We start from the raw sequence: 20288 nt of genomic DNA on the forward strand, positions 1-20288 counted from the left end.
ATTGACTCCACCGGGATAATGAAGATGGCCACCGGAGATGATTTTCCCTCTTCGACAAGGTACTCGAACGTCTCCAGATTGGTTTTTCATGGATACAGAGGCCTGTAGCGGCGAAACTTCTCATCTAGGGTTATTTCTGGAGGTTTCTATATTTATAGGATTTTTAGGCGTTGGAATCACGCCAAGATGGGCCACGAGTGGCCCTTTAGACACCATGCCACCAGAGGGGGGGGGGGAGCTAGCGCGTCCTGGTGTCTAGTGGGCACCAGCCCCCTGTGGTGGTTCTTTGCTCCAATATTTCTCTTTTCCTAAAAAAAATCGTCAAAAAGTTTTGTCCAATTCCGAGAACTTTTATTTCTGCACAAAAAGCAACACCACGGTAGTTCTGCTGAAAACAGCATCAACTCGGGTTAGTTCTAAATAAATCATATAAAGTGCAGCAAAACCATATACAAGTATTGTAAACATAGGCAAATACTTCATAAATTATCGATACGTTGGAGACGTATCATCATCCCCAAGCTTAATTCCTACTCATCCTCAAGTAGGTAAATGATAAAAGAAATAATTTATGAAGTGAGAATGCTAGCATAGTGCATAAGTTTAATCAATGGTAATTTCAATCACTTTTCCTAGCATCATAACAGTAACTCTTTCTTATAAAACTCATCATGATAGAGTGGCAATTCAAAACCATCATATTCATCATATTATTTTCTTTATAGCATGGACATGTGGACTTGTAGATGTTTCAAATCAATAGTCTATAATTTGACATGAAAAATGTAACATTCAAGCATATCAACGAGCAACCAAGTCTTTGAAAATATCAACCTAAAGAACGTTATCCCTAACCCACCATGCTCAATCATAGATCCATTCATGCAACACACCCAAATATTAGCTACATCCAATGGTCAAGTATGATAACAGTGCTCCGTAGATGGTGCTTTATAAGAGAAGATGGAGACTCAAATTCAAACTAAAAATTGCTTACAGTAAATAGATAGGCCCTTCGCAGAGGGAAGTAGAGATTTGTAGAGGTGCCAGAGCTCAAAGCTTAAATTGAGACATAAAATTATTTTGGGTGGCATGATTTTCCTGTCAACGAAAACAACTATGAGTTTCCAATATCTCCCATGCTAAACAAATCATATGAGGTTCCCAAACTAAAAATAAAGTTTATTCCTTTTTCCAGCATTCTTCCACATTCCATGGCTAGCCGCATCCACAGGTACCGTCCATACCAACACTTTCCAAGGAATTTATTATTTGACAACATAAATAAATTTTCTTTGCATTTTGGGACCGGGCATCCCTATTACTGCCATACTTTCGTGCAATGACAAGTAAATAAACACTCATCTTGAGAATAACCTATTTAACATGGAAGTTATCGGCCACCCCTTGCCGCTTCATGAGCGGCACGGGCGCACAAAACAGAAGTTTATTTTGAACATTAGAGTTGGCACGTACAAATTTACTTGGAACAACACTGAAATACCGCATATAGGTAGGTATGGTGGACTCATTTGGCACAACTTTGGGTTTAGGATTTGGATGCACAAGCAGCATTCCTACTTAGTACAAGTGAACGCCAGCAAATAGATTGAGAAGCGCCCAACCAAGGAACCAAAACCATCATAAGCGAACATTAGACATAACTAAAACCAAGTAATGCAATACAAGTAGGATGTAAGTTCATAGCATAATTATTGACTTCATGTGCATGCATAGGGAATCACAAACCTTAACACCAATATTCTTACTAAAGTGTAATTACTCATCAACATAACTCACATATCACTATCTTCATATCGCAAAACTATTGCAAAGAATTAAGTTTAACATCCAGTGATCTTCATGAAAGTTTTTATTATATCTCCCCTGGATATCTATCACTTTTGGACCAATTTTCATTTAAAGAAAATTTCCATTACAAATAAGAAGCTCTCAAACAAATACAAGTAAAGCACCGCGCTAAAAAAGATATAAGTTAAGCACAAGAGCAAACAATTAAGTAGCTATGTGAGGATTCTCTTTCAATAAAGATTTCCAAATCTGATATTTTATTTCAAACATCAAATAAAATAAAATACATTCTAAGAATAGCACATATCATGTGGACAAAGAAAAAATTAGGCTCAACATAGGCTAACCGACAGTTGTTGATGAAGAAAGGTGGGATTAATAGCATCCCCAAGCTTAGATGCTTGATACTTCTTGAAATATTTACTTGGGGTGCCTTGGGAATCCCCAATCATGAGCTTTGGTGTCTCCTTAATTCCTCCCATATCACGGTTTCACCTAAGTCTCAAGAACTTCATCCACAGAAAACTTGAAAAAAACTCGTGAGATAGGTTAGTACACATAAAAGTAAATCAACTCTTTATGTACTGCCAAGACAAGTTGCATAATAATTTTCAAACATTAGGTATTGTATACTATCATTTCCACAATTCATATCTACTAATATAAGCTATGGAAACTATAGGATAAGTAGATAACAAAACTATGACAGCAAACTGTCCAAACTGAACAGTCTGTAGTAATATATATATAAAGTGTACTTATGTATCTACAAAAATTCTGAACATTTAGTACGTGATAAAAAACTTGTATGAAAGTACTGTGTAAAAATTTCAGAAACTTTGCATGTTCCAGAAAAATATTATAAATCAAATACTACATAAAAAGTTTCTCTTTTTGTACAACACACATCACACATGCAATTCAAGCATTCTAAAGGAAATTATTGGAAATTTTTATATATTTTTTATGAATAACATATATAAGATAAAAACACATATCATGTGACGAATAAAAATATAGCTGCAAGTAAGATATACCGATAATGTTGGAGATGAAAGAGGGGATTGATGACCCACAAGTATAGGGGATCAATCGTAGGCCTTTCGATAAGTAAGAGTGTCGAACCCAATGAGGAGCAGAAGGATCTGACAAGTGGTATGCAACAAGGAAAAATCTACACGCACTGAAATTGTCGGTAACAAGTGATTGTACGGTGAGATGATTCGTAGCAAGCAACAAGTAACAAAAGTAGCAACGGTGCAGAAAAGTGGCCCAATCCCTTTTGTAGCAACAGACAAGCCTGGACAAAGTCTTATAGGAGGAAAAACGCTCCTGAGGACACACGGGAATTTATGTCATGCTAGTTTCATCATGTTCATATGATTCACGTTCGTTACTTTGATAGTTTGATATGTGGGTGGACCGGCGCTTGGGTACTGCCCTTACTTGGACAAGCTTCCCACTTATGATTAACCCATCTCACAAGCATCCGCAACTACGAAAGAAGAATTAAGACAAAGTCTAACCATATCATTAAACTAGTGGATCCAAGTCAGCCCCTTACGAAGCAACGCATAAACTAGGGTTTAAGCTTCTGTCACTCTAGCATTCCATCATCTACTTACTACTTCCCAATGCCTTCCTCTAGGCCCAAATAATGGTGAAGTGTTATGTAGTCGACGTTCACATAACACCACTAGAGGAAAAACAACATACAACATATCAAAATACCGAACGAATACCAAATTCACATGACTACTACTAGCATGACTTATCCCATGTCCTTAGGAACAAAAGTAACTACTCACAAAGCATAATCATAATCATGATCAGAGAGGTAATGAGTAGCATCAAGGATCTGAACATAAACTCTTCCACCAAATAATCCAACTAGCATCAACTACAAAGAGTAATCAACACTACTAGCAACCTTACAAGTACCAATCGGAGTCGCGAGACGGAGATTGGTTAGAAGTGATGAACTAGGGTTTGGAGATGAGATGGTGCTGATGAAGATGTTGATGGTGACGAGTCCCCTCCGATGAGAGGAGTGTTGGTGATGACGATGGCGACGATTTCCCCATCCGGGAGGGAAGTTTCCCCGACAGGATCGTCCTGCGGGAGGTCTAGATTGGTTCTGCTCAAGTTCCGCCTCGTGGCGGCGGCGGAACCACGAAAAAGCTCCTCTGTGATTGTTTTCTGGACGAAACCCTCCATATAGCAAAAGAGGGGAGCCAGTGGGCCAGTGGGCAGCCCACAAGCCCCCATGGCGCGGCTTGGGGGGGTGGCCGCGCCGTGCAGGCCTGTGGGCACCCCCTGGTGCCCCTCTGGCACTTCTTCGGCCCAATATTTTTTATAAATTGGGAAAAATATCTGTTGATTTTCACGGCGTTTGGAGTTGCGCAGAATAGGTATCTCAACTTTGCTCCACTTTCAGGCCAGAATTCTAGTTGCCGGTATTCTCCCTCTTTATGTAAACCTTGCAAAATAATAGAGAAAAAGCATAAGAATAGTACCGTGAAGTGAAATAACAGCCAAAGAAGCGATACGTATCAACATGAAAACATGATGCAAAATGGACGTATCAACTCGATCCCCAAGATTAGACCTCGCTTGTCCTCAAGAGAAAGCCGAGCTCAATAAATATGTCCACATGTTTAGGGAGAGAGGTGTCGACAAAACAAGATACGAACATGCATGCATCATGATCAAGATCAGAACAGCAATACCAACATATAATCTCTCATGCTAATATGATAATTCCTTCACAAAGTAAAGCATGGATCAAGAACCTTACCGAGAAGTAACAACCGATAGCCTTTAGTCATTGAAGCAATTGCAATTTATCACAACATCAGAAAGAGTAAATAAGAGCTTGTAAAGCAAATCCACATACTCAATCATTCTTTCGTTCTCTACAATTGCTACAACTCACGTGGTACTCATGAGATCAAAGTTTCAGCTGGACACAGGGAAAGATAGGGGCTTATAGTTTTGCCTCCCAACTACTTACCTCAAGGCTAATGTCAACAATAATAATTCATGAATACTCACCTCCAAGTTGACATATGAATATAGATCTTTCCCAAGCATGTGCGATAGCCAAGACAAAGGAAAAATAAGGAATTGGTGAAGATCACCATGACTCTTTCAGGGACAAAAGGTAAAGGTACAAGATAGGCCCTTCGTAGAGGGAAGGAGAGGTTGTCTTGCGCTTTTGAGGTTTGGATGCGTGTCCTCTTAGTGCGGAGGAACGTCACTTTATATTGCCTCCTGTGATAAAGAACTTTATTATGCAGTCTGTCGCTTTTATTTCTTCCTCATCACAGGTTTGTATAAAGCTTATTTTCCAGACACTAATAGATCATACATATCAGAGAGCAATTTTTATTGCTTGCACCGATGACAACTTACTTGTGGGATCTTATTCAATCCATAGGTAGGTATGGTGGACTCACATGGCAAAATTGGTTTGAAGGTTTATGGATGCACAAGTAGTATCTCTTCTTAGTGCGGGAGTTTTGGCTAATATGAGGTGGAATCAATCGTCACATGCTAAGGGATCTCTAATCATATAACATTGTTCAGAGCCAAGCAAACACAATTCATTACATTGTCTTCCTTGTCCAACATCTATTTCTAGGCATGCAATAGTTTGGTGAATGTTCACAATCATAGATGGTGTCAGAGATGATATATTTGTATGTGAACCTCTCCTTCTTTATAACTTCCTATTAATTGCAACAATGACCAAGGTCTACGTTTGCCTACCCTCAACAAGTTTCAATCCTCATTCTTTTTATATGTGAAGCCATCACTTCCCATAAGATCATTACATGATCTTTCATGCTTTTGTTCTATTATCACTCTTTTGATCATGGCAAGAGGCAAAGCCCTTCAACTAAGACACTCTTTATTATAAGGCTCATGAGAAAGAATACATCGGGGGTGACACAAAAAAAAACTCAAGACTAAAACACTAAGACTTTTAAACTACTAGAGAAAAAGAAAACTAAAAAGGAAAACTAAAACAAAGGTAATGGCAAAAGATGTCATGGTGATACGATACCGGGGCAACTCCCCCAAGCTTGGCACAAGCCAAGGGGATTGCCCATACCGATGGTCAGTTGTCTTCCTATGGTGGTGATGGTGGTGTTGTTGCAACATGAGTTTGATCCTCCATCTTCCAAGGCATAGGTGATCCATCATGGAAAGATGAACGAGTCTCCGGAACCCTCAAATCTGTAGCCAACCTTATTGATTTAAATCTGTACTCATACTCACAGTTTTGGTTCTGCAGGTCATAGATCTGACCCTGGAGTTGACCAACCCTGTCATAGAGCCTGGAGAGATGCTTTCCAATGTCATTGGCATCAATCATGTGCTTGTTGGTGAATTCCATGATCATCATGTGGTTGGCGTTGAGTCCACGCTCCACCATCCCTTGGCACTTGAAGACTTGTTGCTCCATTGCTTCGAGCCTCGTCTCCATGCTTCCGGTCTTCTTAGGCCCCTCAGCATCACGGATGTGCAACATCCCCTCACGCATCTCGATAGATTGAGGGTGTTGCAGCACTTCCGCGAGGTAGGGATTGATGACCTTCTCGAAGATCTTGTCCTTAGGAGCTTTTGGGGACGTCATGGCGATCTAGATCTGCAACAAAAACAGGCTCAAAACGAAAAACACAGGAAATCTGCATGATGCAGGGGTCAAACCAAATGGAAGTATATATATTGATATTTTCCAGACCAGAAGGAGTCCCCTGCACGAAAACGTAGTCCGGGAGGCGCACGAGGTGGCCACAAGCCCTCACGGCCCGACCAGGGGGTGGGCCCGTGCCGTGCAGGCTTGTCGCCTCCTCGCGCACTTTCCGGACTACTTCCAATTTTTGTATTTTTTCAAATATTACAAAATGGAGAAAATTTCCTACTGGAAAATTGTGGACACTGTTTTCTTACCGAAACACATACCTCTTCGTTTTCGGAGTCTGAAACAGGCTGATAAATGTCCCTTAGGTATTCTTCCGGAGTTATGGTATTGATGATATTGCTTTCAACATTTATGGGAGTACCTGATATATAATGCTTGATTCTCTGCCCATTTACCACTCTTGGACAATTACCTTTCATGTTGTTGATCTTGATAGCACCGGGACGATACAATTCCTCAACAACATAGGGACCTTCCCATTTAGAGAGAAGCTTGCCTGCAAAGAATCTTAAACGAGAGTTATATAGCAAGACATAATCACCTACATTGAACTCATGCTTTTGTATCCTCTTATCATGCCACCTCTTAACCTTCTCTTTGAACAACTTGGCATTCTCATATGCCTGAGTTCTCCACTCATCAAGCGAGCTAATATCAAATAACTTCTTCTCACCGGCAAGTTTGAAATGAAAGTTGAGCTCTTTGATTGCCCAATAAGCTTTATGCTCTAGCTCAAGAGGTAAATTACATGCTTTCCCATACACCATTTTGTACGGAGACATGCCCATGGGATTCTTATAGGCAGTTCTATAAGCCCACAGTGCATCATCGAGCTTCTTAGACCAATTCTTTCTAGACCTGTTGACAGTCTTTTGCAGAATTAACTTAATCTCTGTGTTGCTTAGCTCTACTTGACCACTGGACTGAGGGTGATAGGAAGACGAAATTCTATGGTTTACATCGTACTCAGCAAGTGTTTTACGGAAAGCACCATGAATGAAGTGTGAACCACCGTCGGTCATTAGATATCTAGGGACTCCAAATCTAGGGAAGCTAACTTCTTTCAGCATCTTGATAGAGGTATTGTGATCAACACTACTAGTGGGGATAGCTTCTACCCACTTAGTGAGGTAATCAACAGCAACTAAGATGTGAGTATACCCATTGGATTTTGGATAAGGTCCCATATAATCAAAGCCCCAGACATCAAATGGTTCAATGACAAGTGAATAGTTCATAGGCATTTCCCGACGTTTGCTAATATTACCTATTCTTTGACATTCGTCACAAGACAAGACAAACTTACAGGCATCCTTGAAGAGAGTGGGCCAATAGAAACCTGATTGCAATACCTCGTGTGCAGTTCTATCTCCCGCATGGTGTCCTCCGTAGGCCTCGGAGTGACACTTCTGTAGGATCTGTCCCTATTCATGTTCAGGTACACAACATCTAATAACATCATATACTCCTTCCTTATAAAGGTAATGATCATCCCAAAAGTAGTGTCTCAAGTCAAAGAATAATTTCTTCTTTTGCTGGTACGTGAAACTAGGTGGTATGTATTTGGCAACGATATAGTTTGCATAATCAGCATACCACGATGCACTACGTGAAGCATTGATGACATTCAATTGCTCATCAGGAAAGCTATCATCAATAGGTTCTGGGTCATCAAGAACGTTCTCCAACCTAGACAAGTTATCTGCTATTGGGTTATCAGCACCCTTTCTGTCGACAACGTGCAAATCAAATTCTTGTAGCAAGAGAACCCATCTGATAAGTCTAGGTTTAGCGTCCTTCTTCTCCATGAGGTACTTAATAGCAGCATGATCAGTGTGAATAGTGACTTTGGAATCAACTATGTAAGACCTGAACTTTTCACATGCAAACACGACTGCTAATAATTCCTTCTCCGTAGTGGCGTAGTTTCTCTGGGCACTGTCTAGAGTTTTACTAGCGTAGTGAATAACATTCAACTTCTTATCAACTCTTTGCCCTAGAGCAACACCAACAACATAATCACTAGTGTCACACATAATCTCAAAAGGCAAGTTCCAATCAGGTGGTTGAACAATAGGTGCAGTTATCAAAGCCCTATTAAGTATTTCGAAGGCTTCCTCACAATCATCGTCAAAAACAAAAGGAATATCCTTTTGCAAGAGATTGGTAAGAGGCCTAGAAATCTTAGAGAAGTCTTGAATGAACCTTCTATAGAAACCAGCATGACCAAGGAAACTTCTTATACCTCTGATATCTGTGGGGTATGGCATTTTCTCGATTGCATCAACCTTAGCCTTATCGACTTCAATACCTCTTTCAGAAATTTTATGTCCTAAGACGATGCCTTCATTAACCATAAAGTGGCACTTCTCCCAATTCAAGACAAGATTGGTGTCTTTACATCTCTGTAAGACTCGATCAAGGTTGCTGAGGCAATCATCAAAGACCCGTAAACGGAGAAGTCATCCATGAAAACCTCGACAATCTTTTCGCAGAAGTCAGAGAATATAGCCATCATACATCTTTGAGAAGTGGCAGGTGCATTACACAAGCCAAAAGGCATACGTCTATAAGCAAAGGTACCGAAAGGGCAGGTGAAAGTGGTCTTCTCTTCATCAGATTGTGCAACTGGTATTTGGGAGAAACCAGAATAGCCATCTAGAAAGCAGAAGTGTGTGTGTTTAGACAACCTTTCTAGCATTTGGTCGATAAAAGGCAAAAAGTAATGATCTTTCCTAGTGGATTTATTCAATTTCCTAAAATCGATCACCATCCTATAGCCAGTAATAATCCTGTGTGGGATCAATTCATCCTTATCATTAGGGACAACGGTAATGCCTCCCTTCTTAGGGACGCAATGCACCGGACTCACCCAATCACTGTGAGCAACAGGATAGATAATACCCGCTTCCAGGAGCTTTAGTATTTCTTTTCTTACTACTTCTTTCATCTTAGGATTCAATCTCCTTTGATGATCAGCAACTGGTTTCAAATCAGGATCAGTTTTAATCTTGTGCTGGCATAGAGTGGGACTAATGCCCTTAAGATCATCAAGAGTATATCCAATAGCAGCACGGTGCTTCCTCAGAGTTTTTAGTAACTTCTTTTCTTCATGCTCCGAGAGGCTAGCACTAATAATGATAGGATATATCTCTTTTTCATCAAGATAGACATACCTAAGAGTATCAGGCAACTGTTTAAGCTCAAACAGAGGATCACCCTTTGGGGGGGGGGGTGGATCGCCAAGCAGTTCAACAGGCAGATTATTCTTAAGGATAGGATATTGTTCTAAGACAACTCTATCTATTTCATCCCTTTCATCCATATGCATATCATTTTCATGCTCAAGCAAGTATTGCTCTAAGGGATTAGTAGGAGGCACGACAATAGAAGCTAAGGCAATAGTTTCATCCTTACTAGGCAACTCCTTTTCATGAGGTTGTCTACCAAACTTGGAGAAATTGAACTCATGTGACACACCTTCAAAGCCAACAGTGACAGTTTGCTTCTCACAGTCAAGATGAGCATTCACGGTATTGAGAAAAGGTCTACCAAATATGACGGGACAGAAGCTATCTTGTGCGGTAGCAAGAACGAGGAAATCAGCAGGATACTTCGTTTTACCACACAAGACTTCAACATCCCTAACAATTCCCACAGGGCAGATAGTATCTCTATTGGCAAGTTGAATAGTGACATCTATAGGTTCTATCTCAATAGGTGCAATCTCATCTTTCATTTCATCGTATAAGGATTGAGGTATTGCACTAACACTAGCACCCACGTCACATAAACCATGATAACAGTGATCTCCTATCTTAACAGAAACCACAGGCATGCCAACAATAGGCCTATGTTTGTCTCTAGCGTGAGGTTTAGCAATTCTAGCAGCATGTTCATAGAAGTGAATATTATGTCCCTCAACTTCTTCAGACAGAAGATCTTTGATAATAGCAATGCTAGGTTCAACTCTAATTTTCTCAGGCGGTGTAGGTGTTCTAACATAGCCCCTATGTATGACAGTTGAAGCTTTAGAATGATCCTTTATCCTAACAGGGAAAAGTGGTTTCGCAATGTAAGCACTGGGAACCACAGGGTCATTATAGGCAATGACTTTCTCTCCAACTGTAGTGGGTTTAACTACATTGACTTCTAAAGGAGGATGATATTTAAACCACTTCTCTTTGGGGAGATCAATATGAGCAGCAAAAGATTCACACAATGAAGCTACTATCTCAGAGTGAAGTCCATACTTAGCGTTAAAGTCACAAAAAGTATTTGTCTCAACAAAGGATTTAACGCAATCAAAAGTGAAATTCATACCTGACTCCTTACCTTCTTCAAGCTCCCAATATTCATAGTTGCATTTAATCCTCTCCCACTTGAAGTCAATATCTCTCTTCATAAAAGAACCAGTACAAGAAGTGTCAAGCATGGTGCGATCATCATGAGAAAGCCGAGCATAGAAGTTCTGAATGATAATTTCTCTCGAGAGCTCATGATTGGGGCTTGAATATAGCATTGATTTAAGCCTCCCCAAGCTTGAGATATGCTTTCTCTGTCACGAGGCCAAAAATTGTAAATATAATTCCGATCACGATGTACTAAATGCGTAGGATAAAACTTTTGATGAAATTCCAATTTCAACCGATTGTAGTCCCATGATCCAGTATCTTCACATAGCCTATACCATGTCAACGCCTTATCTTTCAAAGATAAAGGAAATACCTTCTTCTTGACCTCATCCTCGGGCACACCTGCAAGCTTAAATAAACTACAAACTTCATCTACATAGATTAGATGCAAGTCTGGATGTGATGTTCCATCTCCTGTAAAAGGATTAGCCAGTAGTTTCTCAAGCATACCCGAAGGAAATTCAAAGCAAACATTTTCAGTAGGTGCAGCAGGTTGAGGAGAAACTCTTTGCGCTTCCGTTCGAGGTGAAGATACCCCGAACAAGCCCCTCAAAGGATTAGTATCCATAGTGACAAGTGACAATAAATTTCAGCACACTATATGAATGTTTCCTTACCAAGTTCCACTTACCAAAGGCGCTTCACTCCCCGGCAATGGCGCCAGAAAAGTGTCTTGATGACCCACAAGTATAGGGGATCAATCGTAGTCCTTTCGATAAGTAAGAGTGTCGAACCCAACGAGGAGCAGAAGGATCTGACAAGTGGTTCTCAGCAAGGAAAAATCTGCAGGCACTGAAATTGTCTGTAGCAAGTGATTGTGTGGCGAGATGATTCATAGCAAGCAACAAGTAACAAAAGTAGCAACGGTGCAGCAAAGTGGCCCAATCCCTTTTGTAGCAAGGGACAAGCCTGGACAAAGTCTTATAGGAGGAAAAACGCTCCCGAGGACACACGAGAATTTCTGTCATGCTAGTTTCATCATGTTCATATGATTCGCGTTCGTTACTTTGACAGTTTGATATCTGGGTGGACCGACGCTTGGGTACTTCCCTTACTTGGACAAGCATCCCACTTATGATTAACCCCTCTCGCAAGCATTCGCAACTACGAAATAAGAATTAAGACAAAGTCTAACCATAGCATTAAACTAGTGGATCCAAATCAGTCCCTTACGAAGTAACGCATAAACTAGGGTTTAAGATTCTGTCACTCTAGCAACCCATCATCTACTTACTACTTCCCAATGCCTTCCTCTAGGCCAAAATAATGGTGAAGTGTTATGTAGCCGACGTTCACATAACACCACTAGAGGAAAAACAACATACAACATATCAAAATACCGAACGAATACCAAATTCACATGACTACTACTAGCATGACTTATTCCATGTCCTCGGGAACAAAAGTAACTACTCACAAAGCATAATCATAATCATGATCAGAGAGGTAATGAGTAGCATCAAGGATCTGAACATAAACTCTTCCACCAAATAATCCAACTAGCATCAACTACAAAGAGTAATCAACACTACTAGCAACCTTACAAGTACCAATCTTAGTCGTGAGATGGACATTGGTTACAAGTGATGAACTAGGGTTTGGAGATGAGATGGTGCTGATGAAGATGTTGATGGTGACGAGTCCCCTCCGATGAGAGGAGTGTTGGTGATGAAGATGGCGACGATTTCCCCCTCTAGGAGGGAAGTTTCCCCGGCAGGATCGTCCTGCGGGAGCTCTAGATTGGTTCTGCTCAAGTTCTGCCTCGTGGCGACGGCGAAACCACGAAAAAGCTCCTCTGTGATTTTTTTGGACGAAACCCTCCATATAGGAAAAGAGGGGGGCCAGTGGGCCAGTGGGCTGCCCACAAGTGTAACATCCCAAAATTATAAATTTTGGAATGTTAATATAATTATTAGATTAGTTGTTTGTTTGTTTGCTTGTGTGATTGAAACTTGAGTGGAAATTTGAAACTTTTCAAAACTTTTGAATGAGAGGGAATAAAATGACTTTCCCCATCTCCGGTGAATTCAAATTCAATCTTTTAAAAGCAAAGAGAGAAGATGACATGACTTCTTCAACTATAAAGAATTTGAACGGAGATATTTGCATTGAATTCTTTTGCATTTCCATTCGTTTTCTTCGTGCAAGAAATGCCGGGAAATACATTCTAGAGAGGAGGAACATGACCCTCAAACCCACGGGCATTTTGAAAGTTAATTGAACCCTAAAATTTAGAGGATCATTTGAAAATTATTTGCAAAAGAAAATAAACCTTTTAGGCAATTTTGTGAAAATAATTTTTTCTGAAGTTTTTATTTTTGCCGTGGAAAAATGCCCATCATTTATATTTTATTTTTCTGATAATTTTAGTATATAGAAACTCTTTATTCCGAATTGATGTGATTTCCTTTTTATCGTGTTAGTTTCCTAGTTTTAAAAATAGGAAAGGAATCGTTTTTATTAGGAAACTCCAGGTGGCCCATTAAGACTTTCCTTTTCCCTGGCCCAACAAGATCATCTCCTACCTCCCCTCTCTTCCCCACGTTACAGGAAGCTTTCCTTCCATGGAGAGGGAGATCTTCACCTCCTGGATTCGCGAAGCACCTTCCCTCCCAGCGCCTCCCGTCGCCTCTATAAGAACCCCCATGAACTCCTCGTTCCATTCCCGTTGAAAACCCCGCCTGTCCTCGCCTCTTGCTCGCGCGCCACCTCGCCGGAATCGGCACCAGAGAACTCGCTGCACCCCTCCACATCGCCCCTGCACCTCCCCACCCCTCCCTGCCGACCCCACCCCACCCCGCCGCCACCCCTCCACCACTTCGGCCCCCCTGCAGCCCCACCTCGCTGCACCCCTCCACCTCGCTGCACCTCTCCACCTCACCTCCCCCCTGGAACCAGCGACCAGGAAGCCAGGAGCTTTTCCTCCCGTCGGCCCCCTGCAGGTCTCCACCTCCACCTCGCCTCCCCCCCTGGAGCCTCGCCACCCAACCCCTTCCCCACCCCCCGTCGGAGTACCCCCACCATCGCCGGAGAAGGCTCCAGCACGGGAGCAACTCCAGCCACGGTAAGGCTCCATCCCCCTCCTGTTTCTTTTTTGTTTTTATGTAGTTTCATCCCTTAGATCAGGATCTACGGTATAGATTACATAGGTACTTACCCCTTCGGGTTTCTAAAAAGAACCGGTCCATCAGTTCAGTGAACCGAAGCATTTTTCTTATTTAGCGGCCATTCGCTGTTTAGCCTATGCAGCAAACACCCTTAGCCAATCAGTGGGCGCCACGTGTCTGTAGCAATTATTCTCTTTTTCTGTCTAGTTCCAAAAACAGCAAAGTTTCTGTTTTGTTTTGGCCATAACTTTTGATCCGCAACTCCAATAGAGTTGATTCTTTTTCGAGTAGACCACAAATTTCCTGTAGTTTGTAAAAACATATAATTTGTCTATGTTTCAAATTTTAAAGTATAAGTTAGATCAGATTTAGTTTAAACCTTGTTTTGCTTATTCCAGGAGTTTAAAAATAGCTTTTAATTTGATTCCTTTTGGTACTGATCACTAGTGATCTTATTTATCAGTGGTAAAAATGTCAGATTTGTTTGAGTATTTTACCTCACTGTTTCTTGGGAAGCAATTTCTGTTTCACCTCTTTTAGGATTTCGGCTAATTCCTTTTCTATTTTTGTTTTAAAATATTTTCTTTATTATTTCGGAAACATTATTGTTTTGTTTATGTTAGTTAACAGTAGTTTTGCAACAAGTTTTTATTTTATTTTTATTTGTTTTCATGAAATCAATTCTAGTTCCTTAGTAACTTGCAATTGGTTTCTCCACTGTTTCAAATCCCGTTTGGGAATACTTTCAAAAAGTTTTGTGAAAAATACTTTATTTTATCTTAGTTAAACTTATATCTTAGTACCTTGTTATTATTTTCTGTTAGACAAAAACTATTTAGTGTTTGACGTAGTAGAAGACTCCCTAGTCTTATTTGAAGTTTCTTTCGGATTCCTATTCGCTCTCTCTTTTGTTTTGATTGTTAGAATGATTGCTAGTATGAGTGCTTATGTGAATGATATGTTTGTTATATAGATTTCATCGGAGAGTGACGAGTAGTCTATCAAATTATTTCTCGAGAAATTCTTCTTCGTCAACATCACCAGGCAAGTCACTTTGATCATACTATCACCTATGTTTTTATGCATCGTAGTTCTACCATCCTATGACCAATTGCATGCTGAGTAGGTACTTGGAAATTTTAGTATAGATTGTAGTATCATGTGGTAGGCACACAACAACCCCGATACTTGGCCCCGGGACGACAAATTTCATATTGCTATGCTTGAGTAGACGGGATTTCGGTTGAGTGCATAACACGAGTGATGCGAGGTTGATTAAATAATCAAGACCGGTTAAGACAAGATTTTCAAGACCTCGGACGAAATGCAACTCTGGGTGAAGGACGGTTGATCGGCTCCCTGGAGAACCCAGTGGATGACCCGGGATGCTGGAGAGGCCATGACATCCTGCAGAAAGCTTCACCCAGGCTCAAAGAGACGGACGGATATTTTCAAGACCCAAGGCTTACCTGCACAGCCACAAGTCATTATGGGCTCTGGCTTGGTTGGACAACGCGGCGACTCTGGACAGGCGGTGCTAGCAGATGTAGAAGAACGGTAGGAATGGATGGGCACCGACAGGGATTCAGAGGGACCCATTGAAAGACCATGTTTTGATCATCCGGTCTTCAAACACCCTGAAGTGCGAGGACATACTCGGAGGCGATCAAATCTTGTGGGGAACGTGTGAAAAACTCTGCAGAGTACTCAAACCTAATCGATTAGCCGTGTCCACGGTCATGGACAACTTGAGCCAAAGGAACTGAAGTTATCTGGATTTCTCATCACCATTATATATATTTGATGAGGGTAATTATTGACAACTCGGGTACGAGAACTGGTTGGCGGAACCAGCTCGTTAACAACCAACCTTTGTAGTAACATTTTGCTTTTTAGCCCCTCTTGATGTAGGAGAAAACTTGCTTTTCGCTAAAAACTTATAGCCCCACCTGCCATATATGCATGTAGAGATAGTTGATTATTATTTTACCCCCTCTGATATGTGACTTGCCGACATATTCAATATGCTGACCTACACGGCTGCAACGTCTTATGTTGCAGATATTTTTCTTCACGAGTAAGAGTACGATTCAGGGTTACGGTCTACACTCAACTTGCCGTTGGTGTTTATTGGGACTCCACTCCCTTGACTGCTTCCGCTGAAATAATTAAGGTATATATCAGTTTTACGCTATTTACATGTGATTGCACTTTGATATATACATTGATGTACTGTGTGTGCCAGCATACTGATCCAGGGATGGCACAGAAACACAGAGGCTTGACTCGTCTTGAGTCGGGTCGCTACAACAAGCCCCCATGGCGCGGCCTGGGGGGGGGGGGGGGTGGCCGCGCCGTGCAGGCTTGTGGGAACCCCCTGGTGCCCCTCTAGCACTTCTTCGGCCCAATATTTTTATAAATTGGGAAAAAAAATCTCCGTTGATTTTCACGGCGTTTGGAGTTGCGCAGAATAGGTACCTCAACTTTGCTCCACTTTGAGGCCAGAATTCCAGTTGCCGGTATTCTCCCTCTTCATGTAAACCTTGCAAAATAAGAGAGAAAAGGTATAAGAATAGTACCGGGAAGTGAAATAACAGCCAAAGAAGCGATAAATATCAACATGAAAACATGATGCAAAATGGACGTATCAGGGATGCCTACCGGGGCATCCCCAAGCTTAGATGCTTGAGTCTTCCTTGGATATTACCTTGGGGTGACTTGGGAATCCCTAATCTTAGGTTCTTTCTCCTTCTTATTCTCCTCATATTGGTATCTCACCCAAAACTTGAAAACTTCAATCACACAAAACTTAACGGAACTTCGTGAGATGGGTTAGTATGATAAATATAGATCATTAACTTAGGTACTGCCAAGACAAGATTCATAAATGTTCTCACATAATACCTACTGTATTATATCATTCCCATAATTTGTATCACTCAATATAAGATATGGAAACACTAAAACAAGCAAACTCTGCACGCAAAATAGAACCTGTCAAAAACAGAACAGTCTGTGAAGATCTCCATTAAAACCATAATTCCTTGTATCTAAAAATTCTGAAACATTAGGAGAACGTAGAGAATTTTTGGACCAAAACTTTGTAAGAATTTCAAAATTGTTTAACACTCCAGTAAAAACAGAGAAATTCTGCACTAGACGTAAAAGTTTCTGTTTTTCCACAGAACCAAACAAGCAAGTATCCACACTATCCCAAAGGCTCTACTTGGCACTTTATTGAAATAAAAGCTATAAAACATGATTAATACAGTATATTAATCACGTGAACACTCAAAAATATAAAGGGAAATATTGGGTTGTCTCCCAACAAGCGCTTTTTTTAATGCCTTTCAGCTAGGCATGATGATTTCAATGATGCTTGTATAGGAATAATAGTTGAAACATGCAAGAGAGCATCAAGAATCACATGGTAAGAAAATTTAAGTCTAACCCACTTCCTATGCATAGGTATTATGTAATGAAACAATTGATTCTAGCAAGAATCATCTTCATAGGAAGGCAAAACAAGCATGACTTCAAAACTTTGAACGCATAGGGAGGAAACTTGATATTATTGCAATTCCTACAAGCATATGTTCCTCCCTCATAATAATTTTCATGATGATATAACTATCACATAAAACATTATTTTCATGATGCACATGCATAAAATTTATATTACCCTCCACATAAGAAAATTTCTTCTCGTTCATAATAGTGGGATCAAACTCAACAAAATAACTATCATGCGATACTTGATCGATATAATCCATGTGAAAATTAAAATAATGATGACAAGTTTCATTGTTTTTATTAATCTTTATAACATACATGTCATCACCATAATCATCATAGGTATCAACTTTGTTGTCATAATCAATTAGAACCTCTTCCAAAATAGTGGAATCATCACTATATAAAGTCATGACCTCTCCAATTCCACTTTTATCATTATGAAGAGATTCAACACCCTCCAAATTAGTGGGATCATCATTACCTAGAGTTGACACTCTTCCAAACCAACTTTCATCAATATAATCATCACAAATAGGAGGCATGCTTTCATCATAATAAATTTGCTCATCAAAACTTGGGGGGACTAAAAATAACATCTTCATCAAACATAGCATCCCCAAGCTTGCGGCTTTGCATATCATTAGCGTCATGGATATTCAAATAATTCGTACCAACAATATTACTATCATGCTCATAATTCAAGAAGTTCAAATTAAGCATTTTCATAGATTCTTCCTCTAACTATTGAGCACAGTTTTTCTTTCCATCATTTTCAAGAATGACATGATAAAGATGAACAATATGAGACCACCTCAATTCCATTTTTTTGTATTTTTATTTTTATAAATCTAACTAGTAATAAAGCACTAAACTAAAAGATTCAATTGCAAGATCTAATTCTATACCTTCAAGCACTCACCTCCCCGGCAATAGCGCAATAAAAGAGCTTGATTTATACTACACAACTTGTTCTTTTAGACTCATGTTGCGCCTCCAAGCGCAGAGTTTTGTAGGACAATAGCAAATTTCCCTCAAGTGGATGACCTAAGGTTTATAAATACATGGGAGGCATAGGATGAAGATGGTCTCTAAACCCTGCAACCAAATAATAAAAAAAGTCTCTTGTGTCCCCAAGACACCAAATACAATGGTAAATTGCACATGTGCGCTAGATCGGTGAAGAGATGGTGATACAAGTGTAGTAATGATAATACATATTGATTATAGTAATCTCAATAAATAAAAACATCAAGGTAGCAAGTAACAAAAGTGAGCATAAATGGTACTGCAATGCTTGAAAATGAGGCCTAGGGTCCATACTTTTGCTAGTGCAATCTCTCAATAATGCTAACATAGTTATATCATATAACAACCCCTCAACTTGCGATAAAGAATCACTCCAAAGTTTCTATCTAGCGAAGAACATAAGAATAAATTGTTTGTAGGGTACGAAACCACCTCAAAGTTATTCTTTCTGATCAATCTTTCCAAGAGTTCGTACTAAGATAACAAGTTATCCTTTCCGATTGATCTATCAAGGGTTCGTACTAAAATAACACCATATCAAATTCAGATTCATAATACTCAATCTGACACAAGGAACTTCAAGGAGCAGACCAAGATTTCTACCGGAGAACATAGTATGAAAACGTGGAATCAACCCCTATGACTAGATTGCCCCATTGTCACCTCGGAAATCCGTGAGTTGATGCCACAACATATATCAAGTGAATCACTTGAATACCCGAACGTCACTACTGGTATCCGCTTGCAAGACATATATTATGTGCTCTCAAAACTGAATGTTCAATCCAACATAACGAGATCCTAAAGTGAAAGATTCAATTCATTACAATAATAGCATGGGACAAACACCATATGATTGAACTATATTAACAAGGCCCGTGGTATATCAAGATCATGACATCTAAGGAACACGAGAGAGAGAGAGAGAGAGAGAGATTAAACACATAGCTACTAGTACAAACCCTCAGCCCCGAGGGTGGACTAGTCCCTCCTCGTCATGGCCTCCACCGGGATGATGAAGATGGCCATCGGAGATAATTTCCCCTCTCCAGGAGGGTACTGGAACGTCTCCAGATTGTTTTTTGTGGATACAAATGCGTGCAGTGGTGATATGTCCCAAATGTATCTATAACTTATGCTTGTTCCATGATCTTTTGGGTGACATTGTTATATGTTTTGCTACACTTTCATATCTTTCTACACATATTTGGACTAACCTACTAACTCAGTGCACCCAGTGCCAGTTTCTGTGTGTTGATGTTTTTTTTGCAGCGACTTTTACCCAAATTTCTAGATTCCCAAAAATCCTGAGAAAACTATATAAAAATCAGCGTGACGGAAGCTTCCGGATCACGGAAGATGGACCATAGGGGAGCCAGGGGCTGCCCAGGCAGCCTCCCTGCGCGGCCTGGCACCTAGCTGCGCCCACAGGTCGCCTGGGTGGGACCCACCTCCTCTAACGCCCTCCTTTGGCCTATATTTACCCCTCCGATCGGAAGCCCTTCAAGCATATCCATAATCGCAAATTTCTCCATCATTCCGCCGCCGCAGCGCTTCCGAGACCGGGAGCGTCGGGAGACCTCTTCCCGGCATCCTGCGAGAGGGAGGATTGACCCTCGGGAGCTTCTCCACCACCATGGACGCTTCCCGGACGTGCCCTGAGTAGTCCTCCTTGGACCATGAGTCCATGACCAGTAGCTA

This window comes from Hordeum vulgare, chromosome 2H (genome assembly GCF_904849725.1).
Source record: "Hordeum vulgare subsp. vulgare chromosome 2H, MorexV3_pseudomolecules_assembly, whole genome shotgun sequence".
Taxonomy (NCBI): Eukaryota; Viridiplantae; Streptophyta; class Magnoliopsida; order Poales; family Poaceae; genus Hordeum; species Hordeum vulgare.